At 47.2% G+C, this 16,801-nt stretch overlaps 1 pseudogene; it reads right to left on the minus strand.

Annotated features, from left to right (window-relative positions):
• The window catches only part of LOC139536127 (cAMP-dependent protein kinase type II-alpha regulatory subunit-like), a 51,345-nt pseudogene that overhangs the window by 7,426 nt on the left and 27,118 nt on the right, over positions 1-16,801 (minus strand).

Here is a 16,801-nt window from a genome sequence, read left to right on the forward strand (position 1 = left end):
GCATGTTTTCTCTGGTGAGCGACGGGTTTTGTACCCATTTGTTTGTGGTTCTGGTTACCGGTGGGTTTATGAATAAAACTGCTCCGTTGATTATCCAGTTTTGCTCTCCTGCGCCTGACTTCCCTGCCACCAGTTACGCACTCCCTTACAGAATTCCGCACCGCTAATGGAGTCAGCAGGAGCAGGTGCCCCTGGTATAGAGTTGGAGGAGCGCGTCCGGGAGCACGCGGCGATGCTCCACCATCTTGGCACCGCCATGGACCGCGTTGTCCAAACAATGGACCGCTGGGAGAGACAGGGAGTTCTTCCAGCGCCTCCACCAGCACAACCGGGGTCTACACTACTCGCCCCCCCCCCCCTGCTGACTACCTGCGGACGTCCAGATCGGGGTCTGTCGGTTCCATCCCCCCCACCACCTCTCCGATACCCATGGAGCTGGGAGGTGCGGTGAGCAGGGAGACCGGAGGAGGTTCCAGCTCGTGCACCATCTGTGGCAGCAGAGGTCACACTGCCGGTCGGTGCCGGGTTGGTTCCTCTGGGGATCGAGGCAACAGGCAGGGCGCTCTGGCGTCACCCCAGGTGAGCCGGCACCATTCTCACCCAGAGCCCTCTGTTGCACATATGTTTTTGTATGTTACTTTTTCGGAGTTTTCCCCACATTCCCAGCATAAGGCGCTCGTCGATTCAGGCACGGCTGGGAATTTTATAGATAGATCGTTCGCCCATAGTTTAGGGATCCCCATTGTTCCCGTGGCTGTGCCCTTCCCCGTTCACACCTTAGATAGTCGACCATTAGGGTCAGGGTTGATTAGGGAGGCCACCGCTCCGGTCGGTCCTCTACTTCACGTGCCTCCTCGAGTTTATTTTTTGTGAAGAAGAAGGAGGGGGGTCTGCGCCCGTGTATTGACTATCGTGGCCCGAACCAGATCACTGTGAGGTATAGTTACCTGCTACCGCTCATAGCCACAGCGATTGAGTCAATGCACGGGGCACGCTTCTTCACCAAACTAGATCTCAGGAGCGCTTACAACCTTGTGCGTATCCGGGAGGGAGACGAGTGGAAGACGGCTTTCAGTACCACCTCAGGGCACTATGAGTACCTCGTCATGCCGTACGGGTTGATGAATGCGCCATCAGTCTTCCAAGCCTTTGTAGATGAGATTTTGAGGGACCTGCACGGGCAGGGTGTAGTGGTGTATATTGATGACATTCTGATATACTCCACTACACGCGCCGAGCATGTGTCCCTGGTGCGCAGGGTGCTTGGTCGCCTCGAGAGTAATGGGCAGGTTAAGAGAGTAAACCAGGATGTGGGCAGGTTTCTGCGGTCTTATTGCCAGGACCGGCCAGGGGAATGGGCGGCGTTCGTGCCCTGGGCCGAGATGGCACAGAACTCGCTCCGCCACTCCTCCACTAACCTCTCCCCCTTCTAGTGCATACTGGGGTACCAGCCGGTTCTGGCGCCTTGGCATCAGAGTCAGACCGAGGCTCCTGCAGTGGACGACTGGTTCAGGCGCACGGAGGAGACATGGGTAGCTGCCCGTGTTCACCTTCAGCGGGGCGTGCTACGCCAGAAAAACAGCGCAGACCGTCACCGCAGTGAGGCCCCGGTGTTCGCACCGGGGGACCGGGTCTGGCTCTCGACCCGAAACCTGCCCCTCCGCCTGCCCTTCAATGCTGCAGGAGTTCCACCGTCTCCGTCCGGATCGCCCTGCGCCTCGCCCTCCGGGTCGTCCCCGAGGCCGGTGTCGGCGCGTGCTGTAGCCGCGCGTCAAGGGGGGGGGGGGGGGGGGGGGTACTGTTACGACTTCCGCCGAAGTCGGTTCCTCTCCTTGTTCGGGTGGTGCTCGGCGGTCGGCGTCGCCAGTCTTCTAGCCATCATCGATCCACTTTTCAGTTTCCATTTGTTTTGTCTTGTCTTCTCACACACCTGGTCTCAATTTCTCTCATTACATGTTGTGTATTTAACCCTCTGTTCCCCCCATGTCTTTGTGTGGAATTGTTTATTGTAAGTGCATGTGCATGTGCACGTTTCCTCTGGTGTGCGACGGGTTTTGTACCCATTTGTTTGTGGTTCTGGTTACCGGTGGGTTTATGAATAAAACTGCTCCGTTGATTATCCAGTTTTGCTCTCCTGCGCCTGATTTCCCTGACACCAGTTACGCACTCCCTTACAGGACTACATACAATACTTTACCTGGTCGAGAGTTTTGAACAGTAGAATGTCTCGGCAGGCGTCCTGGAGTCTGCGACGCTGCTCGTCTGATTTGGAGTGTACCACCCGCGGCTCAAAGTCCTCATCCTCATCATCATCTGGGTTATAGGCCTCTGCACAGACTGGGGGAGCAAAATGACTGTGACACACACTGGGGACAAACAAATACACTCAAAGGGAATGTTGTAACTAACACACAAGTGAGACTGAAATAATATTCTTCATACACAGCATATAATGGATGCAAAACCAAAGGATGACACTCACCAGATGCTCTGCGACTGTATTTATTAGGGTTGGAGGGGGGCACTATCGAGACAGAGAAATGTTTCAGCACTAGAAATTAAGTTGCTCCCACTGAACATCAATATTAGTTGTTCTGATGGATCCATTGACACACTTTAGCTTACAGTGCATGACCATCCCCCTACTGCCATACCAGATTCTTCCCTCTTATTTTCTGTCATGACTTTTTGTCAGGGCACAGAAACCGATTTATCAAGAGGCAAAGATACCCACAAACAAACTTGTATTATTTTGTTAGAAATAGACTACTGAATAATTATGAAATAATTCAGGACAAATAGCTATTCAGTAGGCTAAAACACCGCAGTCCTATAATCTGATAACCTCTGGCAATGAAATAGAAAATCCTGACTACACAGGCCCTCACGTTACTTTGATGAGAACCCATTCAACTGGTGTGCAGTTGACTTAAAAAATGGCTTCATAATACCATGAGATAATGGTTCCTTATGCATTCTGTGCGCTTGTGTAGCCTATTATGTGAGAGTAAAAAAAGTTATTATAATTTAGAGTAAAAAGGTTATAATACAAATACAGATGAGAAAATCTTTTAAAATAGATTTAATAATCAAATCATGAAGAATATTGCAAAAATAGTGGCCAAATAGAGATTAAAAATGTCACTCACTATAGGCATCATCAGAGTCTTCATCTTCATTTGATTCAACTGAAATACTATCAAAAGCCACCCCTTCCCGTGTAGAATCGGCTAGGCTTTCTTTGACATGTCTGTCGTGTTTTCGGCTGTCTTGTAGACGCGTGAAATATTGGATTGCGAATTCAACCAAATCTGGCGGTCGGCGCCGTAGTACTTCCACAGTGTATCCTTGCAGCAAATCCGTCAAGCCAGCAGGTATCTCGATGCTCATCACAGAACTATGATAGGCCGAGCCTATAAATTATCTTTAACAAGTTTAAAAATACAATTTTGAATGAAACTATCTGTCTAATCCATAGCAATAGGCCTAAGAAAATAATAGAACTCTGTACTAATCAAGAATTTCCAAGACCAGGGATTTGTAAAATTTAAGAACTCATAAAGACTGCTAAATAGCCTGAGTATTAAAAATACAATAGCATTTGAATATAACCTTCAATGTCTGTCCAATATCAAATGCATCCATCCCCCAATGTTGCCAAGACTTTGTGAGGATAAAGAGAGCCAGATCAATGATCAGCAGCCATGGCAAATATCAAAGTAGGTTAAATGTCAAACAAATACATTTACTAAAAACTACCAATGACAGCTATCAAACAAATACATTTTAACCAATCTACCGACCTCCTTGCATTGTAGCCTTTTGAAGAGGAGTTAATGTCTGACATAATGCATGGCCTACTTTGATAAATGCACACAGCGCGGTTCTGCCCCCCTGGCGAAACCCACCAACCTTTACCCCACCCCCGTCCGCGTCGACTGGTTCATTGACAGGGCTACCGGTTTCCCCATTTAGACCAGAAGCAGTGCATCGGAAAGTATTGACCGGGTATACTAGGTTGTCAAAACTTTCAGATCAAATGTAGTTCATGCCAGTCTAACCTAGGCCAATTGTGTATCGGACGTTGACGCAAGGTGCTCTATCTGTGGTCTGAAGTAGGCTATTACAGTCATTCATTTCTGGGAAGGGGAGCTTTATCAACTATTTTCTAGTATACAGTATTACTATGGACCTGTCCAACCGACATGCATATTTGATGTCACTTTCAAAAGACACAACAGCCTAATGTGAGCCACACAGCATGTACATATGCTAGACAATCTGGACCCTCTCTTTCTAAAATGATCTGCCGAAATTGTTGCAACCCCTATTACTAGCCTGTTCAACCTCTCTTTCGTATTGTCTGAGATTCCCAAAGATTGGAAAGCTGCCTCGGTCATCCCCCTCTTCAAAGGGGGAGACACTCTAGATCCAAACTGCTACAGACCTATATCTATCCTACCCTGCCTTTCTAAGGTCTTTGAAAGCCAAGTTAACAAACAGACTACCGACCATTTCGAATCCCACCGTACCTTCTCCGCTATGCAGAACTGGTCATGGGTGCACCTCAGCCACGCTCAAGGTCCTAAACGATATCATAACCGCCATCGATAAGAGACATTACTGTGCAGCCGTATTCATCGACCTGGTCAAAGCTTTCGACTATCAATCACCACATTCTTATTGGTAGACTCAACAGCCTTAGTTTCTCAAATGACTGCCTCGCCTGATTCACCAACTACTTCTCTGATAGAGTTCAGTGTGTCAAATCGGAGGGCCTGTTGTCCGGACCTCTGGCAGTCTCTATGGGGGTGCCACAGGGTTCAATTCTCAGGCCGGCTCTCTTCTCTGTATACATCAATGATGTCGCTCTTGCTGCTGGTGATTCTCTGATCCACCTCTACGCAGACGACACCATTCTGTAAACTTCCGTCCCTTTTTTGGACACTGTTAACTAACCTCCAGACGAGCTTCAATGCCATACAATTCTCCTTCCGTGGCCTCCAACTGCTCTTAAATGCATGCTCTTCAACCGATCACTGCCCGCACCTGCCTGCCTGTCCAGCATCACTACTCTGGACGGTTCTGACTTAGAACACGTGGACAACTACTAATACCTAGGTGTCTGGTTAGACTGTAAACTCTTCTTCCAGACTCACATGAAGCATCTCCAATCCAAAATTAAATCTAGAATCGGCTTCCTATTTCGCAACAAAGCATCCTTCACTCATGCTGCCAAACATACCCTCGTAAAACTGACCATCCTACCAATCCTTGACTTCGGTGATGTCATTTATAAAATAGCCTCCATCACTCTACTCAACAAATTGGATGCAGTCTATCACAGTGCCATCCGTTTTGTCACCAAAGCCCAATATACTACACACCACTGCGACCTGTATGCTCTCGTTGGCTGGCCCTCGCTTCATATCCGTCGCCAAACCCACTGGCTCCAGGTCATCTACAAGTCTTTGCTAGGTATAGCCCCGCCTTTTCTCAGCTCATTGGTCACCATAGCAGCACCCACCTGTAGCACGCGCTCCAGCAGGTATATCTCACTGGTCACCACCAAAGCCATTTCCCCCTTTGGCCGCCTTTCCTTCCAGTTCTCTGCTGCCAATGACTGGAACAAACTGCAAAAATCACTGAAGCTGGAGACTCATATCTTCCTCACTAGCTTTAAGCACCAGCTGTCAGAGCAGCTCACAGATCACAGCACCTGTACATAGCCCACCTGTAAACAGCCCATCCAACTACCCCATCCCCATACTGTATTTATTTATTTATCTTGCTCCTTTGCACCCCAGTATTTCTACTTGCACAGTCATCTTCTGCACATCTATCATTCCAGTGTTTAATTGCTATGTTGTAATTACTTCGCCACCATGGCCTATTTATTGCCTTAACTCCCTTATCTTACCTCATTTGCACACACTGTATATAGACTTTTTTATTTTTTTCTACTGTATTATTGACTGTATGTTTGTTTATTCCATGTGTAACTCTGTGTTGTTGTATGTGTCAATCTGCTGTGCTTTATCTTGGCCAGGTCGCAGTTGTAAATGAGAACTTGTTCTCAACTAGCCTACCTGGTTAAATAAAGGTGAAATAAAATGTCAAATAAAAAAATGTAATAGGAGGTTTTACTTGGAAACTGGGATAGATCATGATTTCATATTTAATTGTATTTATTTACATAGCTACATGATGACACTTACAGACATGAGACAATGCCCTCTACATGTTGTGACAGTCAACATCCGCAATGACTAATGATTTTTGTGTTTGAACACACACACACACACACACACACACACACACACACACACACACACACACACACACACACACACACACACACACACACACACACACACACACACACACACACACACACACACACACACACACACACACACACACATTACACGCAACCTGTGAAAATGCACCTATTCTCTGATATACAGACTCACTCAGAGTCAGTAAAGTTAAGGCACATGTTCAATTCACTCATTTTCTAACTTAAAAAACCCCACTAACAAACAAACGCAAGTAAAACCCCAAGGAGTCAGAACATTCATGTGTGTGTGTATGTGTGTTTCTCCCCTGTGTCTGTCTTTCTCTACAATATGTGCAGCTTTCAGTCTGTATGCCAGTCAGACTTCCAATGTGTATCTCTTTGTGAGAGTATATTGTATGCAAGTACTGCAAGTACTTGGAGTTTTGACTGTGACCATGGGTACTCCACTGTGTTAGTGAGTTGTGTCTCTGGGATCTGAGCCATGGACAGGGATCACAGGACGGGTGCTGCCCAGTTCAGGAACTTCATAGCCATTTCAAACCCAAGGAAACAGGCCTAAGAGGAGAGAGATAAACATAAATGATATTGTAATAAAGACTTTATGAAAAGTGTAACATTTTACAGGCAATAGATGAGTGTATAATGCATGTAAAGTGCAAGTAGTGCAGGTATCAATGCTTTGTGCACTAAAACATATTGTATATTCAGTGTATGATATGCTGTAATTATCGGGTAGCATGAGGCTAAGTGATGAGTATGGTGGACGTAGCATGTATGAGTACCATTTATGACTGTGTGTTGAGAGTGTTACGTTCCCCAGCAAGAAAACCAAATACTGCCGCTCAAACAGAACTGTTGTCTGTATGCCTCTGGGACCAACTCTTAAGCCCTAAGGATAGCAGCATTAACAATATCATAATCTGAACTCTGGTCAAGAAATACAGCGGCGTACACTTTCGGAGCTTGTGATGGAAAATGTTATGTTTGTGTTTTTCTAATAACGAATTTCTGTGTTCATGCAAGTGACTGATTGAACGAATCCTCACTATTAGTATCTGCAATTTGGCAGTACGCCCAGAACCTTGTTTTGAGAACGAAAGGATATCTCAGTTTTAAGGTCTCAGCTTGGAGAGAAGAAGCTTTGTGAGGTATTGGTCTGTCACATGCATGAACCAGTATTGGTCGGTCACATGAATGAACCAAACGTTAATGATGAAAAAGCTAAATCATGCAAATATAACTTGTCTGTGTCAGTGTATAAGAGAACTAATGGGACTGCCCCGGGGGAGCTCACTTCAGACTGGTACTTTATGCATCTAAGTTTGACTATGACCTCTCCAGCATGCTGTTAATTAACAATGATTCATTTAAGATTGACTTTGAGTGTCCCATGTGTAGAATTTTCACGACAATTTGGCATCAATGAACAGGATGATTGATTCTGCCTGCATAGCTTTCCAGTGGGGGTCTGTGAGGAAAACCGGTGTCGTGTTTTATGAAGCGTGAGAAAAATTTCCATCTGACCAAAAGATGACGAGGACCCACCCAGACCCTTACTGTGAGCTGCCCAGGAGGAGACACATCATCAGCGAACAATTGAGGGACGTAACTGATTTCAGTAAGAAAAACAAATACACAACCAGTAAAATTAAGGCGAGTAACACATCAAATGTACCCATAGTCTGGGCCTCCCATGTGGCGCAGTGGTCTAAGGCACTGCATCGCAGTGCTAGCTGTGCCACCAGAGACTCTGGGTTCAAGCCCAGGCTCTGTCGCAGCCGGCCGCGACCGGGAGGTCCATGGGGCGACGCACCATGCGCACCACCGGGTTTGGCCGGTAGGGATGAGACAAGGATATCCAAACCCGGTGGTGCGCATGGTGCGTCGCCCCATGGACCTCCCGGTTACTCTAGTTACTCCTGTGGCGGGCCGGGCGCAGTGCACGCTGACCAGGTTGCTAGGTGTACGGTGTTTCCTCCGACACATTGGTGCGCCTGGCTTCCGGGTTGGATGCGCGCTGTGTTAAGAAGCAGTGCGGCTTGGTTGGGTTGTGTTTCGGAGGACGCATGGCTCTCGACCTTTGTCTCTCCCGAGCCCGTACGGGAGTTGTAGCGATGAGACAAGACAGTAACTATTGGATACCATGAAATTGGGGAGAAAAAGGGGGTAAAAAAATTTATTAAAAAAAATGTGCCCATAGTCTGTTTGGAGAAGACTATTCACTAGTCTTATGAAAAGACTAGAGCGAGGGCATAACGTTACCATGGAAAGCCCCGCTGACAGCTGTCTGTAGGCATTTACAAAGAGAAGTGTCTACGTGGTCTGCAGCCACTACTAATAGCACGTGGTGTTATTATATATGTATGTGAAAGATACATATGGTAACTAGGAAGTAACAACAAAATAATTGTTGAAGATGCACATGGGGTAATAAATCAAATCAAATCAAATTTTATTAGTCACATACACATGGTTAGCAGATGTTAATGCGAGTGTAGCGAAATGCTTGTGCTTCTAGTTCCGACAATGCAGTAATAACCAACAAGTAATCTAACCTAACAATTCCACAACTACTACCTTATACACACACAAGTGTAAAGGGATAAAGAATATGTACATAAAGATATATGAATGAGTGGTGGTACAGAACGGCATAGGCAAGATGCAGTAGATGATATAGAGTACGGTATATACATATGAGATGAGTACTGTAGGGTATGTAAACATAAAGTGGCATAGTTTAAAGTGGCTAGTGGTACATGTATTACATAAAGATGGCAAGATGCAGTAGATGATATAGAGTACAGTATATACATATGAGATGGGTAATGTAGGGTATGTAAACATTATATTAAGTGGCATTGTTTAAAGTGGCTAGTGGTACATTTTTACATAATTTCCATCAATTCCCATTTTTAAAGTGGCTGGAGTTGAGTCAGTATGTTGGCAGCGGCCGCTAATGTTAGTGGTGGCTGTTTAACAGTCTGATGGCCTTGAGATAGAAGCTGTTTTTCAGTCTCTCGGTCCCTGCTTTGATGCACCTGTACTGACCTCGCCTTCTGGATGATAGCGGGGTGAACAGGCAGTGGCTTGGGTGGTTGTTGTCCTTGATGATCTTTATGGCCTTCCTGTGACATCGGGTGGTGTAGGTGTCCTGGAGGGCAGGTAGTTTGCCCCCGGTGATGCGTTCTGCAGACCTCACTACCCTCTGGAGAGCCTTACGGTTGTGGGCGGAGCAGTTGCCGTACCAGGCGGTGATACAGCCCGACAGGATGCTCTCGATTGTGCATCTGTAGAAGTTTGTGAGTGCTTTTGGTGACAAGCCGAATTTCTTCAGCCTCCTGAGGTTGAAGAGGCGCTGCTGCGCCTTCTTCACGACGCTGTCTGTGTGGGTGGACCAATTCAGTTTGTCCGTGATGTGTACACCGAGGAACTTAAAACTTTCCACCTTCTCCACTACTGACCCGTCGATGTGGATAGGGAGGTGCTCCCTCTGCTGTTTCCTGAAGTCCACAATCATCTCCTTTGTTTTGTTGACGTTGAGTGTGAGGTTATTTTCCTGACACCACACTCCGAGGGCCCTCACCTCCTCCCTGTAGGCCGTCTCGTCGTTGTTGGTAATCAAGCCTACCACTGTAGTGTCATCCGCAAACTTGATGATTGAGTTGGAGGCGTGCATGGCCACGCAGTCGTGGGTGAACAGGGAGTACAGGAGAGGGCTCAGAACGCACCCTTGTGGGGCCCCAGTGTTGAGGATCAGCGGGGTGGAGATGTTGTTACCTACCCTCACCACCTGGGGGCGGCCCGTCAGGAAGTCCAGGACCCAGTTGCACAGGGCGGGGTCGAGACCCAGGGTCTCGAGCTTGATGACGAGTTTGGAGGGTACTATGGTGTTAAATGCTGAGCTGTAATCGATGAACAGCATTCTCACATGGGTATTCCTCTTGTCCAGATGGGTTAGGGCAGTGTGCAGTGTGGTTGCGATTGCGTCGTCTGTGGACCTATTGGGTCGGTAAGCAAATTGGAGGTGGTCTAGGATGTCCGGTAGGGTGGAGGTGATATGGTCCTTGACTAGTCTCTCAAAGCACTTCATGATGACGGAAGTGAGTGCTACGGGGCGGTAGTCGTTTAGCTCAGTTACCTTAGCTTTCTTGGGAACAGGAACAATGGTGGCCCTCTTGAAGCATGTGGGAACAGCAGACTGGGATAAGGATTGATTGAATATGTCCGTAAACACACCAGCCAGCTGGTCTGCGCATGCTCTGAGGACGCGGCTGGGAATGCCGTCTGGGCCTGCAGCCTTGCGAGGGTTAACACGTTTAAATGTTTTACTCACCTCGGCTGCAGTGAAGGAGAGCCCGCAGGTTTTGGTAGGGGGCCGTGTCAGTGGCACTGTATTGTCCTCAAAGCGGGCAAAAAAGTTGTTTAGCCTGTCTGGGAGCAAGACATCCGGGTCCGCGACGGGGCTGGTTTTCTTTTTGTAATCCGTGATTGACTGTAGACCCTGCCACATACCTCTTGTGTCTGAGCTGTTGAATTGCGACTCGATTTTGTCTCTGTACTGGGACTTAGCCTGTTTGATTGCCTTGCGGAGAGAATAGCTACACTGTTTGTATTCGGTCATGCTTCCGGTCACCTTGCCCTGGTTAAAAGCAGTGGTTCGCGCTTTCAGTTTCACGCGAATGCTGCCGTCAATCCACGGTTTCTGGTTTGGGAATGTTTTAATCGTTGCTGTGGGTACGACATCGTCAATGCACTTCCTAATGAACTCGCTCACCGAATCAGCATATTCGTCAATATTGTTGTTGGACGCAATGCGGAACATATTCCAATCCGCGTGATCGAAGCAGTCTTGAAGCGTGGAATCAGATTGGTCGGACCAGCGTTGAACAGACCTGAGCGCGGGAGCTTGTTGTTTTAGTTTCTGTTTGTAGGCTGGAATCAACAAAATGGAGTCGTGGTCAGCTTTTCCGAAAGGGGGGCGGGGGAGGGCCTTATATGCGTCGCGGAAATTAGTATAACAATGATCTAGGGTTTTTCCAGCCCTGGTAGCACAATCGATATGCTGATAGAATTTAGGGAGTTTTGTTTTTAGATTAGCCTTGTTAAAATCCCCAGCTACGATGAATGCAGCCTCAGGGTGTGTGGTTTCCAGTTTACAAAGAGTCAGATAAAGTTCGTTCAGGGCCATCGATGTGTCTGCTTGGGGGGGAATATATACGGCTGTGATTATGATCGAAGAGAATTCCCTTGGTAGATAATGCGGTCGACATTTGATTGTGAGGAGTTCTAGATCAGGTGAACAGAATGACTTGAGTTCCTGTGTGTTGTTATGATGATCACACCACGTCTCGTTAATCATAAGGCATACCCCCCCGCCCCTCTTCTTACCAGAAAGATGTTTGTTTCTGTCGGCGCGATGCATGAAGAAACCAGCTGGCTGCACCGACTCCGTTAGCGTCTCTTGAGTTAGCCATGTTTCCGTGAAGCAGAGCACGTTGCAATCCCTGATGTCTCTCTGGAATGCTACCCGTGCTCGGATTTCATCAACCTTATTGTCAAGAGACTGGACATTGGCGAGTAGTATGCTAGGGAGTGGAGCGCGATGTGCCCGTCTCCGAAGCCTGACCAGGAGACCGCCTCGTTTGCCCCTTTTACGGCGTCGCACAGGGTCGCCGGCTGGGATCAGATCCATTGTATTGGGTGGAAGGCAAAACACTGGATCCGTTTCGGGAAAGTCATATTCCTGGTAGGAACGATGATGAGTTGACGTTAATCGTATATTCAGTAGTTCCTCCCGACTGTATGTAATGAAACCTAAGATTACCTGGGGTACCGATGTAAGAAATAACACATAAAAAAACAAAATACTGCATATTTTCCAAGGAACGCGAAGCGAGGCGGCCATCTCGTTTCGGAGATTACCGATTACCGATTACCGATTACCGTGTGTTTGGGAATAGTACTAAGTGAATGTGGATGTGAGAGTTGTGTGAAAGAGGTGTGTGCCTGAATGAATACCCCAACCAGTTTTGTGAGCTTAGGTTTCGACATATAACGTTATCTAGGGGTTCCGTCCACCACCGCTTATCGTAGTCTGGGACTACTAGTAAAAGCACAAGGTGTTCATTTATATGTATAGGAAGTAGCAGCAAGAGAACCGTTGAAGACACATATGGTGCATAGGATGTAACGATAGAAAAGTCTACGTGGTAACCAATCCCACAACCTCCCTCAATTCGGTCCTAGAAAACAAAAATTCTATAGAAATTTCACAACAAATAAATAATCAGGCATGCAGGCGGAGAAAAAAAATACAAACAACTCAATACAGATTCAAAATACAAAAACAGAAATAAATAAATGATCACTAAACCTTAGACAAACTTGCTTGGACTGGATAGCATTATATTGATGACTGTACCTATGATGTAATGTCTACTGGGAAATTTTAAAGCATCTCATCAGCGGGGAGCCTCTGCAAGCCATTAAATTATGATATAAATGGTTGCCATTTTCTAACAAATGTATCATTGGAACCCCTAAGAGAATACTTAATTTTCTCAAGCTTTAGGAAGAACATTACATCGTTGAGCCATTGAGAAGTAGAGGGGGGCTTAGCAGACTTCCACTGGAGAAGAATTCTACGTCAAGCTAATAAGGATGTAAAAGCAACAGTATCGGCATGTTTGGGGTCCAAGGAGAACAAGTCTTCTGGAATACCAAAGACAGCTATCAAGGGACAAGGCTGCATGTTAATTTCAAGCACCTCAGATACATTTTTGAAAACAGAATCCCAGTAAGTTTGTAGTTTAGAGCAGTGAATGAACATGTGACTAAGGTCACATGGTGAGACCTGACATCTATCACACTCATCATTTACATTTGGATATATGTCAGACAATCTGGATTTGGAAAAAGGCACCCTATGTTAAACCTTAAATTGTCTGAGACCAAGACGAGCACAAGACGTAGTGGAGCGTATTCTATCAATCACCTCATCCCACCACTCCGGTGTAAATTCAACACCCATTTCCCGTTCCCAAGCAGATTTAATTTTGTTGGTGGAGTGTTTGTCCAATGACAAAATACACAGATCTGAGAAATGACTGCTTTCTGTCGAGGTAATAGTAATAATATGCCATCCCAAGGTTGGCAAGGGGGTGGAGCAGGGAAGCCAGAAAATTGGGAGGAAACACAATGCCTAATTTGAAGGTAACAGAAAAAGTGAGATGGCGGCAAAGAGTATTTAGAGGCCAGGTTGGGAAAACTAGAAAAAATTATATTTACAAATAAGCAAAGATCTACTGACTCTGGGTACCTTTCCTCCCCAGATAAATGTGGTAACAGCCTGATTGATTGACTTAAAAAAACACTTTGGTAAAAACAATGAGATAGATTGAAATAGATAAAGGAATTTGGGTAAACTGTTCATTTTTACAGCATTAATCATTCCTATAAGTGATAGTGGTAAGCTACCCTGTCTCTGAAAATCAGTTTTCATTTGTGCAAGGGGAGCAAAGTTTGCAGAAAAAAGAGCATGTAATGAACAAGTTACGTTCACTCCAAGGTATATGAAACCAGAGCGGCTAAGCTGAAAGGGCAAGTCTGTCTGCTGGAGCTGTAGCGCTGCTGGATTGATTGGGAAGCACTCACTTTTCTGGAGATTCAGCTTGTAACCGGAGAAGGAGCCAAAGTTCTCCAGAATAGAAAGGATAGAAGGTAAACAGGTTACAGGGTTATTTACATTGAGTAACAAATCATCTGCATATAATGATAACCTATGTTCAACTCCTTCCCGTGTTACACCTTGGAAAGAGGAGGATGCCGCAAAGCTACTGAAAGGTGCTCAATGGCGAAGGCGAATAATAAAGGGGACAGTGGGCAGCCTTGGCGTGTCCCACGTTCCAGGGCAAAATAATCAGAACGGGTGTCATTGGTACAGACACTGGCCTGGGGAGTTGTTTACAAGAGACGGATCCATGAGCTAAATTTGTCCCCAAATCCCAATTTTTTAAGAACAGCAAATAGGTACTCCCACTCAATTCTGTCGAATGCCTTCTCTGTGTCTAGGGAGATTACCACCTCAGGGGAGTTTGAGAATAGTTTAGAATAAATAATGTTCAACAGCGTACGAATGTTAAAAAATTAATATATGTCCTTTATAAAGCCGGTTTGTTCCTGTGATATGGGTCCTTGTAAGACTACTTCCAGACGCCTTGCTATCACTTTCGCCAGCACCTTTACATCCACATTAAGGAGACAGTTTGCGGGAATCCACCCGAAGTGGCAGGTCCCATGTGGAAAGCCATACCCTCTGCCCAATTCGGTAGCGGGGAGCTGGAGTCCGACGGCAACCTGCTTGTTGACGATACCTGGAGTTGGTCTTGAGAAGTGCCGCCCTAGCTCTTCTCCAGGTACGTCGACAGCGGCGGACGAACATCTGGGCCGAGGGTACATTGACTTCCTGCTCTTGTTCTGGGAAGAGCGGAGGCTGATACCCCATGGAGCACTCAAAAGTTCATGGAGTCCCGTGGCTGAACAGGGAAGGGTGTTCCGGGAATACTCTAACCAGACCACTTTCCGGCTCCAGGTAGTGGGGTTGAGACCAGGCATCTTAAGGTGGTCTCCAAGTCCTGATTAGCTCGCTCCGACTGGCCGTTTGATTGGGGATGGAATCCGGAGGGTAGACTGGCTGATGCCCCAATAAGGGTGCAGAACGCCTTCCAAAACTGAGATGAGAATTGAGGACCCTGGTTGGAAACCATATCCACCGGGAGACCATGGATCCGGAAGACGTGCTGCACCATCAGCTGGGCCGTTTCCTTGGCAGAGGGTAGTTTAGGGAGAGAGATGAAATGAGCGGCCTTAGAAAACCGATCCACCACTGTCAGAATGACAGTGTTGCCATCAGATGGGGGAAGCCCAGTGACAAAGTCCAGAGAGATATGGGACCAGGGACGATGAGGGACCGGTAGTGGATGAAGAAGGCCAGAAGGAGCTTGCCATGGAGTCTTGTTCTGGGCGCACACCGTGCATGCGGCGACAAAGACAGAGACGTCAGGAACCATTGTGGGCCACCAGAAACGTTGTCGAAGGAAGGCTGGAGGAATGAGCCCATTCCAGGACCCGGGACCGGACTGAGTTGGGGACAAACAGCCGGTTGGCAGGACCCCCTTCAGGTCCAGGCTGGGAGTGTTGTGCCTTGCAAACCAGGGTCTCAATACCCCAATCCACAGTGGCTGCTAGGCATGAGGTAGGGAGAATGGTTTCTGTGACCGAGGGTGTAGCAGAGGAACTGTCTAGGCGAGAGAGAGCGTCAGGCTTCGCATTTTTGTACCCTGGGCGGTAGGAAATAGTGAAGTTGAATCTGGTAAACAACAGAGCCCACCGAGCCTGCCTAGAGTTAAGGTGCTTGGCTGTACGGAGATATTCCAGATTTTTATGATCGGTCCAGACCAAGAATGGCTGTTCTGCTCCTTCCAGCCAGTGCCACCACTCTTCCAACGCCATCTTGACTGCCAGGAGTTCTCGGTTGCCTATGTCGTAGTTCCTCTCTGCAGAATTGAGACGATTGGACAGGAAGGCACAGGGATGAAGCTTTTGGTCCTGGGCAGATCGCTGGGACAGGATGGCCCCCACTCCAACATCAGTTGCATCCACCTCAACCACAAATTTACGCGACGAGTCCAGATGGATGAGGATGGGTGCTGTTGTGAACCGATGCTTCAGGTCCATAAAGGCTTTGTTGACAGCAGGAGACCATTTGAACGGTACTTTGGGAGAAGTGAGTGCCGAGAGCGGGGTCGCCAGGGTGCTGTAACCCCGAATGAAACGGCGGTAGAAGTTTGCAAATCCTAGGAAATGTTGCAACTGCAATCTGGACGTAAGTTGTGGCCAATCCACCACTGCTTTCGCCTTTCCAGGATCCATCTGGACATTACCCTCAGCAATGACATATCCCAGAAAAGCGATTGTAGAGCGGTGGAACTCACACTTCTCGGCTTTCACAAACAGTTGGTTCTCCAGGAGGCGCTGAAGCACCTGCCTGATGTGAAGAACATGTTCTTGGGCAGAACGGGGAAAAAACAGGACGTCGTCAAGGTAGACGAACACAAAATGGTTGAGCATGTCTCGGAGACCATCGTTTACCAGGGCCTGAAAGACAGCGGGGGCGTTGGTGAGTCCAAACGGCATGACCTGATACTCATAATGTCCGCTGGCTGTGTTAAAGGCTGTCTTCCACTCATCTCCTTCTCGTATGCGAACCAGGTTGTAGGCATTCCGAAGGTCCAACTTGGAAAACAAGGTGGCCCCCTGGAGAGGTTCAAAAGCCGAGGAGAGGAGTGGTAAGGGGTAACAATTTTTTACAGTAATGTCATTCAGTCCCCGGTAGTCAATGCACGAGTGTAAGGTCTTATCCTTCTTCTCCACAAAGAAAAACCCTGCGCCGGCAGGAGATGCAGACGGATGGACGGCCCCAGTAGCCAGAGACTCCTC

The sequence above is a fragment of the Salvelinus alpinus genome, chromosome 12 (assembly GCF_045679555.1).
Source record: "Salvelinus alpinus chromosome 12, SLU_Salpinus.1, whole genome shotgun sequence".
Lineage (NCBI taxonomy): Eukaryota > Metazoa > Chordata > Actinopteri > Salmoniformes > Salmonidae > Salvelinus > Salvelinus alpinus.